General features: G+C 36.7%; 1 long non-coding RNA gene across 1 annotated transcript in view; it reads right to left on the reverse strand.

Annotated features, from left to right (window-relative positions):
- Nucleotides 1-250: 250 nt before the first annotated feature.
- The window catches only part of LOC103659813, a 137,412-nt gene continuing 112,491 nt past the window's right edge, over nt 251-25,171 (reverse strand). Inside the window, exon 3 of the long non-coding RNA XR_567635.2 lies at nt 251-574. This is a non-coding gene — a long non-coding RNA (uncharacterized LOC103659813). The remainder of the gene's footprint in view (nt 575-25,171) is intronic.

Here is a 25,171-nt window from a genome sequence, read left to right on the forward strand (position 1 = left end):
TTACAATATTTTATTCACAAAACCCAACAATACTGAGTCATTCCTAGGCTCTCATCTCTAGCGCTCCTTCTACCTGGGAAGGGCAAGCCATTTCATTTACCCATTTAAAAACATCACTTATTAGTAAGATTCTCTCAGATAAAATCTTTACTTTAGTATATTTCTGTTAAATTTAAATGACTGAATTTTCATTAAGATAGAGAATTTTGGACTTTTTTTTTTTTTAGCTGCTACAATAATAAAAATCTGAAAATAAGCCAGACATGTTGATATTTGTTAACAACTTGCAACCCAGGCAAAAGACATAATTCCTTAGACGTCTTATAATCAAAACAGCCTTGGATAATGGCATTCTCTGCATGGGAAATCTTACATGCTATAATAGACAATGATCAACGTAGGCTTACGGATAAAAGACCAACCATAGAGAGATTAATTTAAATAAAAACATTCCAAATCCCCCCTGATTTCCCCTCATTTAAACATCCAAACAAAACATGTGGTACCTTTTAATTTTCTGAATGAGTAGTTCCCAATCAATGTTTCTTCGGTTAGAGACAACAAGCTGAAGAATCTACCGAAACAAAACAAAAGAAAAAAAAATACATATACAGATTTGTTAACTAAATATTGAAAATTGTAACTCACCAGTAAGCAAATGAATTCTTTATAATCCAGATAATAAATCTATGTCTTGAGATCTGTAGTACAAATAACGCAGTACTTGAATTTTTAGGAAGCTCAGTAAAGAATTTTAAAGCATTTTACTTTGAGATCACATAAAGCAAATCTTTTGAAAAATGGAAAAAAAATAAAATGAAATAAAATTTAAAAAACCCCGAAGCATTACCAGTGCATATGCAGCGATACCACCCAAGTCTAGCCTTTGAGGATTGCTGCAGAATCCTTCTCCCGGAGCATTATCTCTACGGGCTGGCTCTAGCTTTCTCGCTCCAGACAGACGCAGTCTGCAAGCCACCAGCTCCTCTCTGTGTGTGTCGGGGAAAGGGAAGCTGCAAATTAGAAAAAGTCCCCGCAGTGGCGAAAAGGAAAATAAGGCGAGTGGGAGAGGGAGAGAGAGCTCACTAGCCTCAGAATTTTCGAGAATGATGACAAGCCACCCAGCTCCGCCATCATTCACTGACAATAAGATGCAGCCCCAGCTTATGATTTAGCGGTTTACCATCGGGGCTTCTGGTATCAAATGCCTGACAGGCATTTTAATTGCCTCCATCCAAGTGTGTCCCCAGGAGTCGAGTCTATAAGCCTATGAATGTCATCATCTGGTCTCCTTTGTGTTAATGCCAGACACACAGACACACACACACACACACAGTGCTTAAATAGAGAGTTTCCCGGCGTAATATAGGATTACAAATAAATCTGGCTACACAAACTGGACATGATAAATGGTAGTTTACGGGAATATTTATTATCTACATTAATGACATCAGAGATTGTCTGATGTTTTGTCCCTGGCTGTTAATTCTGACATTTTAAAAACTGAATATCCAAAATTGTTTGTTTACTTATTGTTTACTTATAGTCCAAAATAAATAATTTAGTTGTATTTTCTAAGGGAAAATTCAATCCCCTTGTAACTGTGATAATAACACACTTGGCAATGTTTTCCTTACAAAGGAGAATGCAGCAAAAAACAAAGGGGATTAGGAAACCAGGGTTGATGTGTGATTTCTGTGGGCAATCTATTTTATTCCGTTTATAGACAGAAGCAAAAGGAGGTGGCAATGAGCTTGGGTATTGGGACCTTACAGTCCCTGAGGGCCAAGCCAGGGAATTGAATCTCCGGCATAATCAGTACCTCCTTTATGTTAGCAGCTGAAATTAACAGTTGAATATCCTTGTTTCACAGTGCCCCTTATGTAGGGAGGTTAAATGTGGAATAATTCCCTGAATTTATTGCCCGGGCAGAAGAGCTGGGAAAAATGTTAAGAAATAAATTAATTTTTACATCATTATTAGCTTCCTGCATCAGTGAATGGAGCAAAATTCAGTGTATACCAAAAGGGCCGGCAGCGAAGAAGGTTGCTGGGAGGGAGCATCACCATGGTTACTGGAAACAGAAAGTACTGAGAAAAATAAGGTGATGATAGAGAAAAGGGAAGGAGACTCCAGTGGAGGAAATTTAGAATGATATGCTTCATTCTTTGCCTTCTGGAAAGAACTGTGTCTATCAGTTTTACACTCTCTTTTGAACACATAAAGATGAATTTACATTCTCCATTAGCCACCTTTCTTCTCCACTTTTTGATCACGAGCTAATTTTGCTTTCATAAATATTCAAATTATGGTTCTTTTGTATGAAATGATTCCTACTTCTCCTTGCCTCTGTCCATATCCTGGATTCAGGGACAACACTCAGCCCAGTCCACACCCTTTGTTTCATAGGTGAGAAAGCTGAGGCCCAGGGAATCTGGCCAAGGTCACAAAGCAGGCTGGAGATCCAGCAGACACACCATCCCCATGTCCTGACTTAGGTGCCCTGCTTTTCTTCTTTTACCAAGTGCTTTTCTTTCTACGCTCCCTCCCATTCCGTGTGCAAGCAAAAACGATTCCAAAGCCATCCTTTGTCTTTGATTTTGTGAGCCTTCTTTTATTTGCTAAAGCAGTGATCTTCGTTTTTTAAAATACGTTCCAATAATTCTGAGACTAGCCTTGCTTAGTATCTGTGCTGTACTGTATTGGAGGTCTGAAGAATCTGGGGTAATGATGTCACTGCTTTTCTTTATTTCCAGCCTGGCAATCAGAAGAATTGAGCCTGATGGCCCTTTGGTGATCCTATCTTGTTGAGCCTGAATTTAATCATCATATACTAGGCACTCTATCATCCCTGGCATCGTTCTTTCTGCAAGCATGAAATCGGGCAATTCGACTGCGCTGTCCTCCCAAGGTCCTCCTAGTTAATAGACAGTGTGAAGTTTCATGAGGTTACCCAAATGATGAAACTGGAAAAGTGGGAGCCCAGGTTAAAAAAAAAAAAAAAAAAAAAAAAAAAAAAATCCAAGAGATCATTCACTCAAAAACAACCACTGGGGGGCGCAATATTTGTTAAAATCTTTCTGAGTCAGCAAAAATTGTGATTAGGATTTTGACCTTGATGCATTGTGTTTATTTCCTTCATAAAATGTTCTTTCAGTATTCAGTTGTTATGACTCATTGTTTTTAGGTTAACTCATCCGTAGGTAGGATCAAATTGACTTTTCTGATGTCTAAAATACAGTGGCTACCACCACTACTGTTCTCTGCCCCCAGTTTGTTAACTATCAAATAAAGAAATCATGTTTAAAAATATGATTACCCTAGTAAAATTACAAGAGATTTCAGATTTCAGTTAATCTTACATACTGATTAGGATTCTTCTCTTCCAAAAAGCATTCCTTAAATATGATCTGTTAAATGTCTATTTTTTCTTCAGTGATTTGGACCCTAAAGTTATTTTTCAAAAGAAATGTTTTAATATGTTATATAGATCATTAATAATATGTTCATTTCTGAACACAAAAAATGATGCACGAATGATGTCATTTCTTGAAACATAAATCATATTTTGTCAGAATCTCCTAAAGCACACATAATGGTCCTAGTCAGTCTAAAACAACAGTGCAGCTTCAAAATATTTAATACTTTTCAGGAGTCATTATTTGAGAATACCTGCTTTGTCATTGAGAATGAGTTGGTAAATTCTTTTTCTTTTTTTTTTTCTTTTCATTTGTTAGTGGAAGGAACTATTACTTTAACATGTCCATTGTATAATCGGTATATAATTCTTTCCTTTAATTATATTCTAAAAATGGCAGATAATTGAGAGCCTTTCAAGATTTTTTATATATTTTTTATATTTATGCTTATGAGCCTAAACTGTACTGCTTTCCTTATCCTTTCTCTCTTTGACAATATTCTAGACCTTGGCTTAGTACCATTTTGATGACACACATACTATATTTCAAATACCTGATAGGTTCTAGGTATGGGGGGAAAACATTTCCTTCTACAGGAACTTTAATTATAGTGGAGGGTCATAGAAATAAAGAGGAATGTAAGCGGACACTTCTTTTTCTCACTTTGATGACACACGATATCTCTGCCCCTCTGTTATAATCTGCTGCATCTCAGATCCTGATCTTTCAGAATCTGATTTAACTGTATCCCCAAATTCAGTTAGCTAAGCCCTGTGGCTCTTCTGGAAGACCCTGAGTTTCACTCCCTAAATATATCAGCCTGTGTATTTGGGTGTCACTCTTGAAGTTTCTTCCTTACCTCCTTGAATCCTTTGGTCATAGAATCATCTTCCCAGCTTTACCAGCTTTCCTGACTACTGTAATGAAAACTGCAACCATGTCCCTCCCACCACCCTTCATCACTGCTCCTTCTTTCCCTTTCCACAGCACTCACCACTTCCCATCACACCATAAACTTGTATTTATTATGTTTATTATTAATTATCTGCCTCCCTCTGCTAGGTCTGTGAGAGAAATCATCTTTACGTGTTTGGGATGCTGGGAACCTAGTAGCATTTAAAGTATTTTTTTAAATGTGTAAATGTGAAAATCACATTAGTGGATGAATTGAAGCATTTAAGCACAAGACAAGTCTTTGTGTTTCATATTGATTTCCTTGCTCTATATATTCAGTCTTCCTTATGAATATTGCATTTTATTTGTATTATAAATCACATTTTCTCATGGAATCAATATTTTTTGTTATTTCCATTAAAGGATATACATTTATTTAAAATAGGGACTTGTCTCCTGCTTTCTTTGAATTCTGCAAAGTACCTAGCGTGGGACTATGAGCTCTTAAATGCTGAGTAGGAGCTTATTTGATAAATAATACTTGTATTGGTGTTAAATATGCTAACATTTAATCTTTAGATTATTTAAATAAAATGAGAATAGTTAATAAATTGATATTGCCTTGTGGTCAAAATGCTTAGAAGTAGCTTTTTATTTAATTTAAAAAAAGTTTAAGATTTTATTTTTAAGGGGGCACCTGGGTGGCGCAGTCATTAAGCGTCTGCCTTTGGCTCAGGGTGTGATCCCGGCGTTCTGGGATCGATCCCCACATCAGGCTCCTCTGCTAGGAGCCTGCTTCTTCCTCTCCCACTCTGCCTGCTGTGTTCCCTCTCTCGCTGGCTGTCTCTGTCAAATAAATAAATAAAATCTTAAAAAAAAAAGATTTTATTTTTAAGTAATCGCTACACCCACCATGGGGCTCGAACCCACACCTCCAAGATCAAGATTCACATGCTCTACCAACTAAGCTAGCCAAGGTACCCCTGAAGTGACTTTTTATAAATTGACTATAATTATTATACTTTGCACTTAAAAAATTAGTAATAGAAATAATAATTATAGTTTTACATTATACTCTTAAATTTGTCATTTTAAATATAAGCAGTTATCTGAGTATTTTACAAATTATTATGACACCCAAATTCACTGTGCACTGTTTTGCTTTATTTACCACAGATGACATCTTTTCTTCCAACAAATTTTGTCCCCTCAAAAGCATACTGTGGTCAGACTCCATGGCCCAGCACTCTCCCCACCATAAGACCTACTAAGTCAGAATTTCCATGGGGTGGGCCTGAAACCTGTGTGCTCAAGGGGACTTGAATACCTGAGAAAGCTGGGGAAATACCACTTCCAGGGGGCGTACTCCTTCAAGGGAAGTCTATAGAACTTGGGTGTTTTGTCTGCAGATTGAGCTCATGCTAATCAAAGGTAATCAAACTGTGGACAAAGCCTTGGTAGTTATGCTTATCCCTTCAAAAGGACTGTAAACGTTCTTAAGGGAAGAGGAAATATCGCTAGTAAAGAGTCCCAGTTCCTAACATAAAGATTCAATAAACATTTGTTAACGCAAAAAAAAAAAAAAAAGTATATTGTGGTCAAACAGACAAAAAAAAAGAAAGAAAAATGTCACAACTAGCATATCTGTCTGAATTCCATGAAATGTTGAAATTCCATTACTTTTTCACCTATAAGATGGCAATTTCTTGTGCTTCAACCTAATACCTGGAGAAGTTATAAAAGGAAGCAGAATTGAGTAGAGTGAACTGTACAAAATGTCCCAGTCTCCAGGCAAGGGCAAGCCTTCAATGGCCACTAATTAAAATATGACAAGTTTCAAATCCAATCTGTGGTACCTTCCAGAATATTACAAATTATGAGAAGCATAGATCCAAAAACTACTGATATCTTTTAAGGCCTTGAGGCTCTATGATTCATTGAGGATCTGAAAATCTTCTAGAAATGTTTCTTGAATTCTTTGACAAATTCAATAGCAAGTCTCTAGAACTTATATTCTAAAATGCATGGGCAAATAGATTCAATGCAATATCATCAGTGAAAGACATGCTCTAGGGGATTCCTGATTTATGGGATGAATAACAGCTGTTGGGAGTTAAAAGACAATCAATAAGCACCAAAAGGATAAATTTATATAAATTACTCACACGGTTTTCTTTTCTTTTTCGTGGCAAACTACAAAAATTATTAACATAAACAAGGCTGAATTATCCTTTATAAAAAATAAATAACCAATATCTTGAGAAACTCAGAGAGCAGGCAATGGACAAATACATTATAGCTGGGCAAAAATCCCCCTCCCCCAATAAAATCTTTAAATCACTTGACTCCTGCCCCAAATTCTTCTTGTTACCATTAAAGAGGATGAACTATATTCATTAGCTTGTTGTGTACTTTATCTTTCATTCACTTTCACTAGGTATTCTATGCTACTGAGCTGGATTTTTACTTATTTAAAATTTGAAAATAGATTGTTATTGTCCGGGCCTCAAGTCTTGTAAATATTTGCCTTATTTTATATTTAAACTATTTCTTACACACAAAACCCAGTAGAAAAAAAATTTAAACCAAGATATTCAGTATTTCCACTGAATTCAGATAAAGAATGAATCGGAAATGATGTATGTCTATAAAGAAGCAAAGAGCCTACTGACATATGTGTCACCCACAGTCATCTTTGCCATCTTCACTGCGATTCTGATTAGACTTGACCCACAGTGGGAAGGATGAATGTATTCTAAGCAAGGAGGGTGAGGAGTAAGGCAAGATAACCGGACTATTTTCCAGTTGCTCTTGTATCATGCTTTAATTCTCTGAGTCATCATGATCAGAGTTTGGCTTCACGATTTTATTTTAAATCTTAGTGTGGTGGTTTTTTTTTTTTTTTTCTAAAATTCAGTTATATTCTTATCCAAATATAAGTACAAAATACATTTCAAATTATTTTGGGGTTATGCACCATTTTTAACCTCAGAAGTATTCATATTTCACAGGAAATTTTTCACAGGTAGTTTTTTTTTTTTAAGATTTTATTTATTCAAGAGAGGGAGACAGAGCGCATGCAAGCGCGCATGAATAGGGGGAGAGGCAGAAGGAGAGGGAGAAGCAGACTCCCCACTGAGTGGGGAGGCCGAAGTGGGGCTCAATCCCAAAACCCTGAGATCATTACCTGAGCCAAAGACAGCTGCCCAACTGACCGAGCTACCCAGGTGCCCAACTTTTATTTTCCTTTATTCCATTAATGCCCTTATTTCACTCGTCAAGGTGAAGCCAAAAAGATAATGTATAGAGAGAAGGAGAGCACTCAAAACACAGTTTGACTGCAATTTAGTGAAATAGCTAGCTCCAAGGCCATATTTAGGCTGTATACGCCATTACCACCACGGCTTAGGAAATGACAGTACCCAAAGTTCTATTCTGCTCACATACTTTCACCAAAGTAGACTGAACTGAACTTCTTTTTTAAAAACAGTGTGATGTGAACTGCAATTCTGAAAAATAATTGCAGGTTCAATTCATCAAGTCATGATCTCATTACACTTGAAGAACTAGGTTGGGAATAAAACACTCTCCAGATGTTGAAAAGAAAGCTATAATGGCAGAACAACTGAAACTCTCACACACGGCTGGTGGGAGTACAAATTAGTGTGAACACTTCTGAAAACTCTTTGGCAATTTCTAGTAAAGTAAAATGTATGTCTACCTTATCAGCCAGTAATTCCATTTCTAGGTATATACCTAGGAGAACTGAATACATATGTTTACCTAAACACATTTTTAAAAAACTGTCCTTAGCTTTATTCGTAATATCATGAAATCAGAAAGCACTCAACTGCTCATCAATAGTAGAAGGCATTATGGTATATTCATAAAATGGATTAGTACACTGAAAAAAATAGAAAGAAAAAGAATTACTCTTGCATGCAACTCCATAGATGAATCTCATCAGCATAATGATAAATAAAAGAAATAGACAGAAGACTGTATTATTCCATTTATACGAAATTCAAGAACAGACAAAACTAATGTTCAGAAATAGAAGTCAGAATAGTGTTTATGTCTATGGGGATTAAGACAAAGGGCAGTATTGACTAAAAGAAGTACAATGCCTTCTTGACATGGGGGGCAGTAACATGTTGGGGGGTGTACAATTGAGATGTGTGTGCTATATTAAGGTATAGTATACCTCCATAATAATAATAATAATAAAAACAAAAATATTATGATGCCATTGGTTTAGAAACTCTTTGCTCACAGCAGCACATTTTAGGATCTAGAGTGAACATGCTGCAGAAGTGTTCTGGTCTGAACATACATATGCAGGTATGTAACTACGGCTGCTAAGTGAAGGTCCTATGAGGATTATGTGTTTGGTAAATAAATGAGCTGTGAGGGGATATATTCCTTAGAAGGGAGAGAACATTTTTTTTTTAAGTTTCACTTATTTATTTGAGAGAAAGAGAGAAAGAGTGAATGGGGGGAAGGGGCAGAGGGAGAGGGAGAGAGAATCTCAAGCAGACTCCAAACAGAGCACAGAGTCCGATGCAGGGCTCCATCTCACAACCCTGAGATCATGATCAGAGCTGAAATCATGAGTCAGATGCTTAACTGACTGAGCCACCCAGGCTCAGGGGGAGAACATTTTACATGGGCTTTTAATCAATAAACAGAAAACAGTGAAGTAAAAATCTATATAGTAAAATTATATCTTAGAAATTTAGCAACATGTGAAAGTACTTGTCTATAGAAATACATACTGAACTACACTATGATGACAAAAACGTGGACAGTTAAGGTGATTTCTATACTGTCCCTTTCACACAAATCCCTTGCCCACTGATGCCCACCATAATCACCAGTTTACTTCAAAATCATCTACTTCTTTGCTTCCAATCCAAATCTTACACGTCCTTTTTGGTCCATTTAATGTTCTGCCCTCTTTTATGAAGGCTTCCAGAACACCTCCACTGCACAGTGTCACTAAATACTTTGCTTTCTCAGAATCACCAAGATACCAAAGAAAACAAAATCACCATGATACTATAATGACTGATATTATATATGGCCTTGGGCTGGTCTTCTGTTGTTTATATTCATTTATTTATTCTAATATTGACAAATTTAAAAAGCATAAGACACAATTCTAATATAAATGATTAAGTACCTATAATGTGCCAACTTCTTTCAACACATTGCTTTATTCAACAATTCTGAGAGTTATGAACTTCCATTTTACGTTGAGGAAATAGTCCCAATTAGGTTTAGTTATATGCCAAGCACACAGCTGGTAAGTGGTGAAGCAAAAATTCAATCCCTGGACTTCTCAGTTAATTAGTTTGTAATTCAGCCTAACATTTCTAAGGTGTCATCAGAAGAGAGAAGATAAATTAAACATAGAACTAACAATTTTCCATTTTTCTAGGGCACGCACTTTAAAAACAGACTTTATTAGTCCAAGTGTGCATAAAAGAGATAGTATTAGAAATAAGCATCTTTACTTTCAGAATTATTTCAGTTTCCTTCAGTTCATATATAAATGATGTGTATGTATGAACACAACCCTTCCTATAGTTAAGGAAGACACTGTAATTTTATTAACTATCTATCTGGTCTAATCTTGGAAGAGTGACATGCATGGGATATATGCTCATGTGTTTTTGAAGAACTTCATTGTTTGACAGTTTGAGTTTATTGTGTATGTTTTTAAACCTCTTGTTGAAATTAACATGTGTCTTAGAAGTATAGATTATAATGGTAAAATACCTGTCTTACATAGTCAATTACTACCCTCATTTCATTATATCAAGGTAGGAATAATCGAATACCATGGTTAATCTTAAAGGTTACATCAGAAAATGTTATATCAGTATCATATGCAAATGCATGTCTTGTTTAAATTAACTTGAATTAATTTACAGTTAAATTCTAGATGTGGGACACTTTTCTTTCAAACAACTCATTCCCTCCATCAAGTCTTTCCTCAAATATTATCTTCTCAGTGAGGTTTAACTTGACCCTTGCAATCTGCAGTCCCCATTCCCAATCTCCTTTACCTTATTTGGCAGAATACTTATAATTTTCTGGTAAACCATATAACTTATTTATCATGCTTATTCTTTATTGTCTGTCTCTCCTTATTCATTTGTAAGCTCCAGAAAGGCAAAACGCTTTGCCTCCTCGTTTGTTCACTAATATCCCCAGGTACTTAGAACTGGGCTTGGTACATAATCGGCACACAATGAATATTCATTGAACTCATTCTTGCATGAATGAATGATTAAAATTATAACACTAAAACTCATACAAAAAGCATGAATTACCTCTTAAAAAATCTGAAGTCTTAGTTGAAACAGCTGACGAAATCTGTAGAAATCACTAGTTTCAGAAATCACTTGACAAAACACATGGTGTAATTATTTTATTTATTTTTGTGTCTTGGTTAACTATTTAGATATACAAGTTTTAGGCTTTTCATCTATGACACATTTATAGCCATTTTAGGTGTATCTCTCTCTAGATTTTTACAAATAGTTATCTATGTGTTTATTATTTATTTTCACAAAAACTCTTCCAGCATTTTTTTTTACGTGCTGATGAATCCTTACTTATAACTTGCATGTTTATCTTTAGCTTTCCAACCATCTAAAAGTTGATACAAACTGCTTTCCTTCACTATATACAACCAGCTTATAGGGAATCCATATGTATAGGAGAAATGGGAAACCATGGAAGAAAATGATGAGATTTAATGTTAAGGAATTCTCACTCAATGAAGTTTTCATTTAACAGACTGTCAAGCAGAATCATCTTCAGGAGTTATGAATTTCTTTTTTTTTTTTCTTAAAGATTTTATTTATTTATTTGACAGAGAGAGAGACAGCCAGAGAGAGAGGGAACACAAGCAGGGGGAGTGGGAGAGGAAGAAGCAGGCTCCCAGCGGAGGAGCCTGATGCAGGGCTCGATCTCAGAACTCTGGGATCACGCCTGAGCCAAAGGCAGACGCTTAACGACTGCGCCACCCAGGTGCCCCAGGAGTTATGAATTTCTTGGCCAATCTTCCCGGAAGCAGGAAATGAACCTTTATTTTATTGAATATCTCTACAAAATGGAACCATTATGATTTAATTGAAGAATAAATAATGGCACAAAGTCAAATGCCAAAAATCAAATGCTGCATTGCATGACATTAGTTCTAAAATCCTGATTTTTTTTGAAAAATGCTAAAAGGAGTTATGTTGTTCATTGCTTTCCAAGCTTTCAAGATTGTTATCTCAATATTCTACACCTTTTTCTTTCCTTCAATACTTGGCAACTTCATATAATTGGAGCACTAGCAATTTTTGAGAGACGAATCCATTTGCATTAGGTAGTTTTTAACCTTAACATTAGTACCAGATTATTCTGAAAGGGTTTAAATTCTACAAGCTCTTATAGCATTTTCTTTCAGTGTTAAATATTTCCAGGCCAAATCATAAAATGTCTACTGTGATGGTTTAATAAATGCAATGTCATATGTGGAATGATTTCTGAAAATGCATATATATATATATATATATATATATTTTAAGATTTTATTTATGTATTTGACAGAGAGAGACAGCCAGCGAGAGAGGGAACACAAGCAGGGGAAGTGGGAGAGGAAGAAGCAGGCTCCTAGCAGAGGAGCCTGATGTGGGGCTCAATCCCAGAACACTGGGATCACGCCCTGAGCTGAAGGCAGACGCTTAATGACTGCACCACCCAGGTGCCCCTGAAAATGTATATATTTTTAAAAAATTTATTTTATGAATAGCCCAAATGCACATTCCAAAAATTTATGAAATCCAACCTTATTCTCTCTGTTGTTTAGGGGAGAATTTACCCTATAATCAGAGCCACCAGGAAATACATATACAGTTTCTTAATCCCTACCATTCCTCTTTTTCTAATCCCTTACCAAGGGTACATCAGAGATGAGAAGAGAGAGAATTAACTAGTGATGCAAGTAGTTATTGGAACATAGTTTAAATAAAACAGTTTGGCAGAACAACACAAACTTTGAATATTTAGAATAAATCCAATGCTATACCTAAATGTGCACTAAAGTCCTAAATCCTCCTATTGATTAGAATTAGAGAATATAGATCATGAATACTAAACTTCTTGTGAAAAGAAAGGGGAACTGGAATGGAGAGTGGGAATACTTTTATGTTTCATCCCACCATCAGATTCCCAAGCCACAAAAGACTCTAGATAAAAGATACACTGGCTTTTAAGTCAAAGGGAAATATTAGACATGATCCATGTCTATATAAGGACATTCCTTCTCAACAGTACCATCAAATTGGCTAGAAAGGTTCATGTGGGGAGAATTTTATATGGCAATGTTTGAAATTGCATTACATTTATACTATCATTTTCCATAGTTCTGTGGCTTTCCCCCCTTTGCTTCTAATAGCAACCATATAATTAAAGAAGTAAGAGTGTTTTATTTAATAATTTTTGGGGAAAAGTCAATTTTTTTTTCTAGATATTATCCATCTACTGTGACTTATTTTTCAAATGGATTGCAAAAACATGCTCTTTGCAGAAGCAGCCATTTTAAGTATCTGAGCCAATGAATGAAACTATCTGGGAGAGAAATTTCCACATGCCTAAGAACACTAACTTTTTTCTTAAATGGCCACACTCTTGTGTGCTTTTTTCTTCCTCTCCCATTCTCCATGCTCTGTCTACCCCTTTCCAACACTACCTTCTCCTTTTACCCCAAACTCATGGGGAGCATGGTCTAGGAAACAGGAAAATATTTAAGGAATCATTTAGACAAACTTTTCTCTACCTAAGTCTTTGGCTTCATTTTAGTTGAGGGGCAGACTTGATGTGTTTTACAGCATTTTCTTTCTACAATATCTGGTAGATTCTTTTTACGTTGGTGCATTGGAGCAGAATAAATAATTTGTTTCTCCGGGGTTGACTCAGAAAAAAAATGGAATTGGAAATGGGGAGAAAAACATATAGCTACTGTGGTCTTTGTACATAATACTCCAGCATGGTATCTATTTATTTTGAACTCAGTAGAACTAAGGACATAAAGACAAGGGAATAGAATGCCCAGTTTACAGATACCTTCTGCTGAGACAACTGAGAGTACATAGATGCCACATTAGAAAAGAGCAGGTGGTACCTCAATGACAGGTTTTTCTAGATGGCAATGGCTGATTATAACTCTCTCAGAATTTGTATTTTAATTTGGAAGTGCTTAGTAGAATGTAGGATTGATTGATTGGCTGACGAGAGAAGAGGAAGTATAGCCTGTGTTAAGTGCATAAAGAATGCAAAAAGGGAAACCTTTGAGAAACTGGCAGTCGGGACATTCATTAAAAGCCAAGTGTAACAAAAGAGAAACTTATTTTACAACAGGGAAAAACTTTGGAAAGGGGAGACGAAGGGGAGCAAAGGTGATAAAAAAGCATAGAAATGCTACGATTGACCCAGTGCTATTTGTGCATCATCTGAAGAAAAAAAGTAAATAAAAACTTGTGACATGTGCTAGGAGGGCTGAGACACTCAAATCAGAAGAAGTAAGAATAGGGAAGAAGGGTAGAGAAGAGTTGGAAGATCAAGAGCTTTGGAGGCAAACAGGGTTTCATTTATAAATCAGTGAGCCTGTCTGACAGGTGAGGCGGGCTGAAGCACTTGAAAGATCTTATTCAGTGGCTGGCATTACTGAATGCCCAGCTGGGTCCGAACAAGAGTAGTTTTAAACAGGGACATTGTTCCAAAGAAATCTTAAGTTTCATGTGCCCTCCAATGCAGCCTTATAAATCTTGAACAGCATCAATATTCACCAACCACCTGCAATCAGCATTACTCCAGAATTCGCTGGACACAGCAAGTCCTTGACAGGGAATATTTTAATTTGGATGGCTAGCCCTCTACTTAGGACTTACATGTATTGATGATATGCAAATCAGTTCAGTTCACAAGCTGTCCCATCAATAGCATAAATTAAGTGTATCCTATCATGAGGATTATCTTGGAAAGAGAGAATGTCACCCTCAATATGCCTATGGCCTAAAGGTGAAGAGTCAGCAGTCTCTGAATAAGGGAGAGTGAAAAACAAAGAGTATTCATCACTATTGACTGGCTGACTGCATTCTTCTTTAGGCTAAATGCTTGATTACTTACATAAAATATCTTTGCTCAGAAAAACTTTATTTTTAACATTTGTGTAGCCAGAGAAGAGATTCAAAGATAGCATTTTGATAAAGAGTCTCTGATACCGCACATAGGCAAATAATGAGTGAAAACAATCTTAAATTGTGACCTTTGTGTTAACATTGCATATTTCTTTGAGAAATGATGACCTCTAGCATAGGACATCTGTTTTGTCCTAGTGAGAATGGATTTGTGACTTTCTCTTACACATTCTAGGTAACTGAGAGTTAGTAAACAAAGAGCTAAAGTCCAAAGATTGCAAGACTCTATGACAGATGTAAGAAAAAGAAAACAGCTTTGCTGTTATGATATGATTTTTTTAAGAACTTATAAATCTCAGCTAGAAATAGATGATTAAAGGAAATTCAGATATAACTCATTCTACAATGCAATTTAAATTTCCATTGAATTCTCAATTCTTTCCAATAGATATTATCCAGCCAGCTTGTTAGGACACCATCAATGAAGAATAATTTTTAAAGTCAGATTTAATAACAGATAAAGCGAAATGGTGAGAGTATTCTTGAAGCCTGATTACAAGTGAATGGTCAAGTGGAGAACCTGTGTGAGGTGGCTGAACTCATTGTTCATGATGCCACAATACTTGAAGACAACGGAGGTGCTCACAGTGAGGGGCATGGACAGACAAAGGAGGTAGGAGGAGTCCTGGAGTCCTGCACAGCTGTTAGAAGCTTTGGAATAAGTGAACATACAACTGTATTGAATGAAAAAGGCATAAACAAAACAGCATCTCTACCAAGACAGATATGCATCAGGCATGTTGTAATGAGGGTATTTGGGAGAGGCAAATGGAAGTGGAGATCAGAGATAAAAAGAAAAATTTAAAATAATATGAATAAAGAAAAACAGATCATCTGTTCTGATGATCATGTGTCCCCAAAAACAAAGATCATGAACTCAGTTCTTTGCACCTGTGGTTCAGAACACCACCACCACCTCCACCACTGTCACCACTGCCAACAAAAGGTTGTGAAACCTTGAGACCCTGCGAGGTTATGAAGTGAGATCCTGTCATCATTCCTCCTAGTACCATCTATGGGGCAGAGACTGTGAAAGTGGAGAACATGGCCGTGGCTCCCACCATTTTTTCTGGACTCCATAGAGCTGTGCTAACTGCTGGGTTTCACCATTACGTGTCGATTCACAAGTCTAGAGGTGGCCCAAGAGTCCACTGTGTATTTGTGTCACACCCCAATTAATTCTGGTGCCACTGGTTCATGGAATACATTTGTAAAAACACTACCACAGAGGAGGAGGGAGGGAGGGAGGGAGGGAGGAGGAAGGAAGGAAGGAAGGAAGGAAGGAAGGAAGGAAGGAAGGAAGGAAAAGAAGAGGAAAGAAAAGGAAAGGAAAGAGAAGAAAAAAAAAGAAAAGAAAGAAAAGTTGTTTGCTCGCCAATTGCAAAGGTGTTTATCTCTTGTGCCAATTAAACCAACAGGGGTTCTTAGTATTCCTTCTTCATTAGCTATAATCAGTAATAACAGGTATATCCAGAAAAAAAAATACTGCTCTAATCAAGGACATTTTAAGATTAACTCTTATTTCACATTGATTGTTAAGGGCCAAATGAAGACCAAAAGGATTCTAAGATTGTACCTATGACATATACTTTAAATAAAATCTACAAATATTGCTCATAAAATTATAATGTCACCTTCACCATTCTTGTCATACCACTATCAACTAATGCAAGTTTCTTGCGAACTTGGAGCCCCAGAAAAAAGCTTGTGAACTTGGAGCTTGCGAACTTGGAGCCCCAGAAAAAAGCTTATTCTTTCAACTGCCAAGCAACCATAAAGTGAGACACGTTTATGTCAGATGAAAGCACAACGTGACTTTAGCTTTCACGGGGTTTTTTATCTTGATTAGGAAACCTCTATGGAGAATTTGGGGACAGCACAGCCAGCAAGCACAAGGGAGTAGGCCTATAAGCATGTTAACATGAACATGGTCTGCAAAGCTTCAGATTGATTTCAGAGCTTGTGAATCCAGGCCCACTGGAATTTAGCTTGAGAAAAGCCAAAGGATTCTACTATGATCTAAAAAACTACTCTAGGATGGGATAGGGAGGACAGGGAGCAGATGTCCTTAGTCCCAAACTGGGTTCAGATGGCCTCTGAAAGGTCTTGTTTCCATGGGTCTCTGTAGTTAATAATGAGAAACTCTTATCAGGAGCTTACTAAGGACTAGTCACTTTTTTGAGCATTTATTTATATTAACTTATTTAATCTTCACAGCAACTCTGAGGTAGTTACTGTTATGCCCATGTTATAAACTAGAAAACCAAAATTCAGGTAGATTAAACTATTGGATATGAACTCAATTCATATCTGGCTGCAGGTATGCTTTCAAAACTACATTCTAAAACAAAACAAAACAAACAAAAAACAAACAGTAAAATGCCCTACATTCTATTTCTCTGTAGTCTCATCCATTCTGTATATAATCTAAGCCGTTCCTAGCAGGGAGATGGTCAACGACCTCGCAAAGGCTAATGTTTGGCATCCCCATCCTCCAGCTGGAAATTTTGACAATGAGTCCACATCAATAATATGCATAATATGGATAATCTGATCTCCAGGGAGCAATGGAAATCCAAAAACAATTTGATATTTATTTCTTAATCTTTAAATTTTCTGAGATGTATGAATAACCATTAAAGATTCCATTTTTTAAATGATACCTGTTCAACTTTTAAACGCTGCCTTATATTTTAAGTTAGTTGAAAAGACAAGAAGAGCTCTGTGTTTTGGTACTGGAGTCAGTGTGGAATCACCGTTGGTCTTTTGAGGCAAGAGTTTCAGTTTTTCGGTGTTTCACGTAGATGCTGTTTGCATCACCTGTCTTTTAAGCTGGAAACACCCCAGTGCATAGGTACCTTTGTGACTCATGTGCTCCAGCTGAAAGTGGAAAATAACATTTTATTCTTTGAAAGTATAGGATGCCCAGGGGAAATAAATTATTAGTACATCATGATAAATTCTAAAATATAATCTCTAGAATCACATTTGTTGACTGCTTTAAAGTTAAAGCATACTTTCTTAAAAACACTTCCAGTCAGTAAGAAAATTTAATATTTTCATTTTGGAAAGTTCATTGGAGCTTAGTTAATTTGGGGGAACATCTGCTCATCCATCATGACTCTAAAGTACAAAAAATTCCTTAATTTTCTTGACTTTATACCTCCATTGTATCTTATAATAGTAGTTTCAAACCAAATAACATTCCTTAATTTATATAATGGTCAGCCCCACCAGAGTTAGCCACTTGAGGGTAAGTATCATATTATATTTTTGTATCCCTAGCATTTAGTAGAGTGCCAGCCACAGTGGGTACTTCGTCAGTATGTTCTCTATGGAGCTGGTGGGCCTAGGTAATGAGAGGCATTAAAAGTCTAAAAATACTACACCTCTAAGAAAGGAAGTTAAATAAATCAATAACAAAATAAAGTCTGGACACTGATTTGAAGATTGTTTGATCCATTTTTTGACTGGATTATTTTAAAATTTTCAAATACTGATAAGTGACTATTTTCATAAAATTTCTATTTTGAGGGGCGCCTGGGTGGCACAGAGGTTAAGCGTCTGCCTTCGGCTCAGGGCGTGATCCTGGCATTCTGGGATCGAGCCCCACATCAGGCTCCTCCGCTATGAGCCTGCTTCTTCCTCTCCCACTCCCCCTGCTTGTGTTCCCTCTCTCGCTGGCTGTCTCTATCTCTGTCAAATAAATAAATAAAATCTTTAAAAAAAAAAATTTCTATTTTGACATAATGTAAATAATAACAGTAAGAGCTAATGTTTATTGGGTGCTGAGTATTTGCTTACATTATATTAAGCACTTTGCACATAAAATAGGACCTTATAAGGAAGGTCCTTCTGTTACTTCCATTTTACAGGTAAACAAGTTGAGACAGAGAGGTTAACTAACCTACCCAAGGACAAACTGCTAGTAAACTGAAGAACTTTCATGAACTAGACGATCTGGTATGAGATTCTCCAAGAGCCTAAAATCTTTCTGTATATGTTTTGAATTCTCTATAGCAGTAGCCCATTCTGTTCAGTATTGGAAAGGGATAAATTCTTGAAACAGCTGAAACAGAGCACTACCAAACCCAATCACCTTCCTTGCTTAGCCCAGCCCATCCAAACAAACACATAGGCATTCAACATCCCTTCTCTGAGTTTTATACAAAAACCACAAATAGAAAAATAAAGGACATTCCAATGTAGAGCATACAATCACATGTCTTCTGTTCCTCTCCATTGTTAGCCTGGCTTCCTATGAAAAAAGGACTTGTAAAACCATTGGGTCTCTGTAGTGTGTCTTCCTTACTCCATCCTCATCCCTCCCTTTGCCACCATAGTTAAAAAGAAAAGAACTGCTGTTTCCTGGACATCTGGGCTATTCTGCTTTCCTTCCAGGGAATTAATGAGATGCTAAGCATCACCTGTTTACCAGTCTCTGTCCTCAGTCCAATTTATCATACTCTGTGGTCTCATAGGGGAATGTCATAAAAAAAGTTTTAATTTGAGAGATGCAGTACAAGCAGGAAAGCCTGGAAACTAAATCAAATGATATTCCTTTTTTTTTTTTTTAAGATTTTATTTATTTATGTGACAGAGAGACAGCCAGTGAGAGAGGGAACACAGCAGGGGAGAGGGAGAGGAAGAAGCAGGCTCCCAGCCGAGGAGCCCGATGTGGGACTCGATCCCGGAACGCCAGGATCACGCCCCGAGCCAAAAGCAGATGCTTAACAACTGCGCTACCCAGGCGCCCCTCAAATGGTATTCCTAGTGTGAATCTTAGCAGTGAAATTATATAGACAATTAGCTATGCTTTTTATTTATAATAAAGTCACAGGAAACAAAACCCTCAACAATCAATTTGCCCACAAAGAAACTCAAAGTAAGAAAGGTAAAAGTAGAAATCATGCATTTATAGTTCATCATTTTTCAAATGACTTTCATTTTTTAAAAAGATTACAACTGATCCACAAAATAAAATGCTTTATGCTTATCTATCTGAAATATTAAATAACAAAACAATTTGGGGAAAAGGTGGACTACAGTCCACAGTCTTTTCTTCTGTTTTATATACCGTCTTAGAGATGTGAGACAAGGATTCACATTGTATCTGACAAAGCTGGCTTATTTTTCTCCCCCTTCACATGTGTCCTGTGTTTCCTAATTATCCTCTAAACACAGAGAGACTCAGGGTTCTGCTATTCAGCATTGCCCCCAGTAAGCTGAATGCTTGTCAATGACACTAAGAATAATCATGACAGTATAGAGCTTTATATTTTACTAAGCACTCTCATATCAATTACTTCATTTTGTCCTAAAAGCAATGACATCCTACTCTTGTTTTCTAAATACCATTTTTTACTAAAAGGAACCAGAATTTCTTGCAATAAAGTGGCTAACCCCAGGTCCGCAGCACGAAAAGTACAAAGAGTCCCTGGACATCTTGTTGTGTCAGAAAGCAGAGAACTGCTAAAGGATTAACAGGGCTCGTCAAAAGGACACCACTGCTGTCTCCGAGGGGCTCCCAATGGCCAGATTTGAGTTAATTTAGGCATCAAATATAATAATGATGGCACTAAGATTATAAAACATCGAATCAAAGAAAATCCATGAGTCTATAGAGATCCTCTAACAAGGGAGGGGGGAACGGATGGAGGAAGGGAGGAAAGGAGAAAGAGAAAGAGAAAGAGAAAGAGAAAGAGAAAGAGAAAGAGAAAGAGAAAGAGAGAGGCCGGAGAGGGAGAGAACTCCAGAGGAGCAGAGTGGTAAAAAGTCTTTTGTCGAAAAGAATGCTAGTTATAAAGAGCAAAAAGAATGATTTTTTTTTAAATCACCATCATATCCCCAATATATAAGGGACAAAGGCAAGAATCATGAAAGCATACTAAACTACCTGGCGAAACGTTGTTAGGAAACAGGATATTCCCATAGCATCCAAGTATCACCCACAGTTTCCTTCTTCACTACAGAAGGAGAAAGGTATTTTTATAATTAATTGCTAGGAAGTCTCAATATCACCTAATTCCCCCCTGAAATATATACTCTAAACCCCAATCATGAGGAAGCAAACAAAAAATTTATCCTGTGATATTCTACAAGTCACGTGGCCTGGAATTTCCAGAAACATTCATGTCATGAAAGAAAAAAAAAAAGGCTCTCTACCACATTAAAGGAAACTAAAGAGACATGGCAATCTTAATAGTCTCTTGGATTTAAAAAAAAGCAGTAAAGGACATTTTGGAGACAACTGAGGAAATTTGAATATGGATGGTATAGTAGATGTTATGGAATAAATGTTAAATTTCTGGGCTTTGATAATGGTATTGTGGTTATGAGAATGTCTGGCCATACCATGGCACCATGATAACTAGTGAATCTACTAAAGTATACATGTATATTTATTGTACCATTCTTGCAGCTTTTCTGTAGCTGTAAATTTATTCAAAATTAAAGGTTGGGGAGTAAAGATACTGCTTATGTTCCAAAGAGCTCACAATGGCGCAGTGAAGAAGGATATATAAAAATTGTTTAGAGTTCAATGTGGTAAGCTCTGCAAGAGTTTCTCCTACGGAGCCATGAGAGCACAGAAGAGGATGAGCTGGATTCTAATTGTAAGCTCCTGAGGCCATGCTCTAAGCTTCCCCCATTTTCCCACACTGTTCCTGGACTTTTCACCTCTATGTCACTTCAAGTTCTTATCTTTACCTGCCTAATAAAAGGAGACCTAATCGAAGCTGAAAACCACCTGCTTATTCTCAGTCCCCAGGCCCCTTTAGAACCAGGGGCATCTCAAGATGCCAGAACAAGGAACTCATTTTACAGACTACTTCTGGTGTTTTGGAACCCACTTGGAAGAAAACTAGGTGAGCCTTCCAGCAATGCTTGAGCCTGGAGTTAGAGAGTAACTGGACTGGACAAAAGCTTTCACACAAAATTCACTCTTGGGCATGATTATACTCTGTGACTGAGTTCAAACATGGCAGGTTAAATAGAAAGAAAATAATTTTTTTCCCTTGCTATTCACCTTTATATTATCTGTGAAGAATTGGACAACAGTCTTCTCTTCTTACCAGACAGGTGATACAGGCATCATTTTGCCATCGGAGTGACATACTGAACCGAAGTTTTAGTACTCTTGATATGGCCAGCATAGCACGTTATGTGAGTAAGAAAATTCCAGAAGTGTGTTGTTAGATCCCATAATTGGAATTAGAAATCATAGGATTCAAGGATTCATGTGAGCCTCAACAGTATTTTATTGGATGTATTTTGAATTGATAGTAAATGTGAGATTATAGATTTTTCAAAGTCTACTGGGGGTTATTTACTTCTTAACTAGGTTAATTTTTTAAATTAAGACTTTATTTTTTAGAGCAGTTTTAGGTTTACAGCAAAATTGAGGGGAAGGTATTGAGATTTCCTATATATTCCCTGCCCTCACACACGCATAACCTTCCCCATTACCCATTTCCCCTACAAGAGTGGTACATTTGTTACAATTGATGCAATGATACTGACATATCACAATGACCCGAAGTCCATAGTTTATATTATGGTTCACCTCTTTACGTTATACAGTCTATGGGTTTGGACAAATGTATAATGATATGTATCCATCATTATGGTATCATACAGAGTATTGTCATTGCCCTAAAAATCTTCTGTGCTCCACCTAGTCATCCTCTTCTCCCCCCAACTCTTGGCTACCACTGATCTTTTCACTGCCTCTACAGTTTCGCCTTCTCCAGAATGTCATATAGTTGGAATCACACACAGTCTTTTTAGATTGGCTCCATTTACTTGGTAATATGCATGTAAGTTGAAGTTTCTTCCATGTCTTTCCATGGCTTGACAGCTCATTTCATTTTAGCACTGAATAATATTCCATTCACTGGGTGTCCACAATTAATTTAACCTTTCACCTCCTGAAGGACATTTTGGTTGCTTCCAAGTTCAGGTAATTATAAATAAAGCTTCTATAAACATCCACATGCAGGGTTTCGTGTAGATGTAAGTTTTCCACTTCTTTGGGTAAATACCAAGGAGTATGATTGCTGTATTATTTAGTAAGAGTATGTTTAATTTTGTAAGAAACCTCCAAACTGCCTTCCTAAGTGACTGTACCACTTTGCATTTCTATAAGCAGTGAATGAGGGTTCCTGTTGATCCACATGCTCACCAGAATTTGGTGTTGTCAGGATTCCAGATTTCGGCCATTCTAAGAGGTGTGTAGTGGAATCTCATTGCTTTAATTTGCATTTCTCTGATGATATATGATATGGAACATCTTTTCAAATGCTTATTTACCATCTGTATATCTTTTTTGGTAAAGCATCTGTTAGTCTTTGCCTCATTTTTTAATTGTTATTTTTTTAAAGATTTTTTAATTTACTTATTTGACAGAAAGAGAGAGAGAGGCAGAGGGAGAGGGAGAAGAGGCTCCCCACTGAGCAAGGAGCCTGATATGGGGCTTGATCCCAGGACCTTGAGATCACAACTGGAGCCAAAAGCAGATGCTTAACCAACCGAGCCATCCAGGCATCATTGTTGTTTTTGTTTTTTTCCTTTCTTATTACTGACTTTTCAGAGTTCTTTTTGTATTTTGGATAACAGTCTTTTATCAAATGTGTGTTTCCTAAGTATTTTCTCCAAGTCTGTACTTATCTTCTCATTCTCTTGACATTATCCTTTGCAGAACAGAAGTTTTTAATTTTAATGAAGTCCAACTCGTCCACTATTTCTTTCATGGATCACGCCTTTGGAGTTGCATCTAAAAAGGCATCACCACATCCAAGGTCATCAAAGTTTTCTCCTCTGTTATCTTCTAGAAATTTTATGGTTTTGCATTTTACATTTAGGTCTGTGATCGTTTTTGAGTTAATTTTTGTGAAGTGTATAAAGTCTGTGTCTAGATTTTTTTTTTTTTTTGCATGCCCAGTTGTTCCAGCACCATTTGTTGAAAAGACTATTTTTGCTCCATGGTATTGCCTTTGCTTCTTTGTCAAAGATCAGTGACTATATTTATATGAGTCTATTTCTAGGCTTTCCATTCTGTTCCAATGAGCTGTTTGTCTATTCTCTTGCCAAAACCACACTGTGTTGATTACTGTAGCTTTATAGTAAGTCTTAAAATTGGGTAGTTTTAATCTTCCAACTTTGTTCTTCTTCAATATGATGTTGGTTCTTCTGGGTCTTTTGCTTCTCCGTATAAACTTCAGAATCAGTTTGTCAAAATCCACAGAATAACTTGCTGGGATTTTGACTAGGATGGTACTGAATCTATAGGTTGGGAAGAACTGACATCTTGATGATATTAAACCTTTCTATCCAAGAACTCTCCATTTATTTAGTTCTCCTTTGATATCTTTGATCAGAATTTACAGTTTTCCTCCAATGGATCTCGCACATATTTCGTTAGATTTAAACCCAAGTACTTCCTTTTTCATGTGCTAATGTAACATATTGGTAAACTGGTACATGGTACTGTTTTTATCAAATTGTACTTGCTCATTGCTGGTATATAATATAGGAAACCACCTAACTTGTATATATTTACCTTATATCTTGCAACCTTGTTATAATCACTTATTAGTATAGGAGATTTCTGTCAATTCTTTTGGATTTTTTTTACATGGATGATCATATCATCTGTGAATAAAGACAGTTTTATTTCTTCCTTCTCAATCTGTGGACCTTTACTTTCTTGTTTTATCTTACTTATCTAGGACTTCCAGTACTATGCTGAAAGGGAGTGATGGGGGGGGGGCATTCATGCCATAAACCTGATCTTAGCTGAAAAGCTTCAAGTTTATCACCATTAACTATAATGTTAAGTGCATGTTTATTGTAGATATTCTTTATCAGGTTGAAAATATTACATTATTTTTAATAGCTCAAAATAAAAACTGTCTTCTGTTAAACTAGATGATTCAAATGACATCCATTTTCTCACCTCGAGGACCTCATCTACAGTGCCAACAGCTTCTTTCTTGACCTGAATCATCTATAGTTCTAATCGACACATAGAACAACTAACTGTATTTCCTTTAGGGAAATAACCAGCATTACACTTATATTCTTATTTTGTCTTCTATTGCATTGCTTAATAATTTAGAAAATCAACACTAGAGGCATAATTTTTTACACACGGCTTATAACATTTGCTTTTAAGAATTTTCAGAAGGCAGGTTAGAGCAATTATGGAGTTATGCCAACACGGGCTGCAATGCTTACATGCTGGGCTATCTCTTACTGAAATACTTTTGATTGTTTCTTCCACTGTCTGGTTCTCTTTTTTTAATGCGCCAGATTATGTTGCTGTGTGTGTGTGTGTGTGTGTGTGTGTGAGAGAGAGAGAGAGAGAGAGAGAGAGAGAGAGAGAGAGAGGTGTATCAGGCTGACATTTGGCACCATTTTTTGGTCCCTATGTTTCTCTCTTAAGCAGTAGAGGGCACAATTGTTGTACTTACTATGTGCCAGACACTGTGCTCTGCACTGAACAAAGCTCAGGAAATCCAAGTTTCCCACACTATTTAAGAGAAGAGCATTTCTATGAAACCTTTTGTAAGCCAAATGTCATAAAGCGAAGAAGCCATTACT

This window comes from Ursus maritimus, unplaced genomic scaffold (assembly GCF_017311325.1).
Source record: "Ursus maritimus isolate PB19 unplaced genomic scaffold, ASM1731132v1 scaffold_1, whole genome shotgun sequence".
Classification (NCBI taxonomy): domain Eukaryota; kingdom Metazoa; phylum Chordata; class Mammalia; order Carnivora; family Ursidae; genus Ursus; species Ursus maritimus.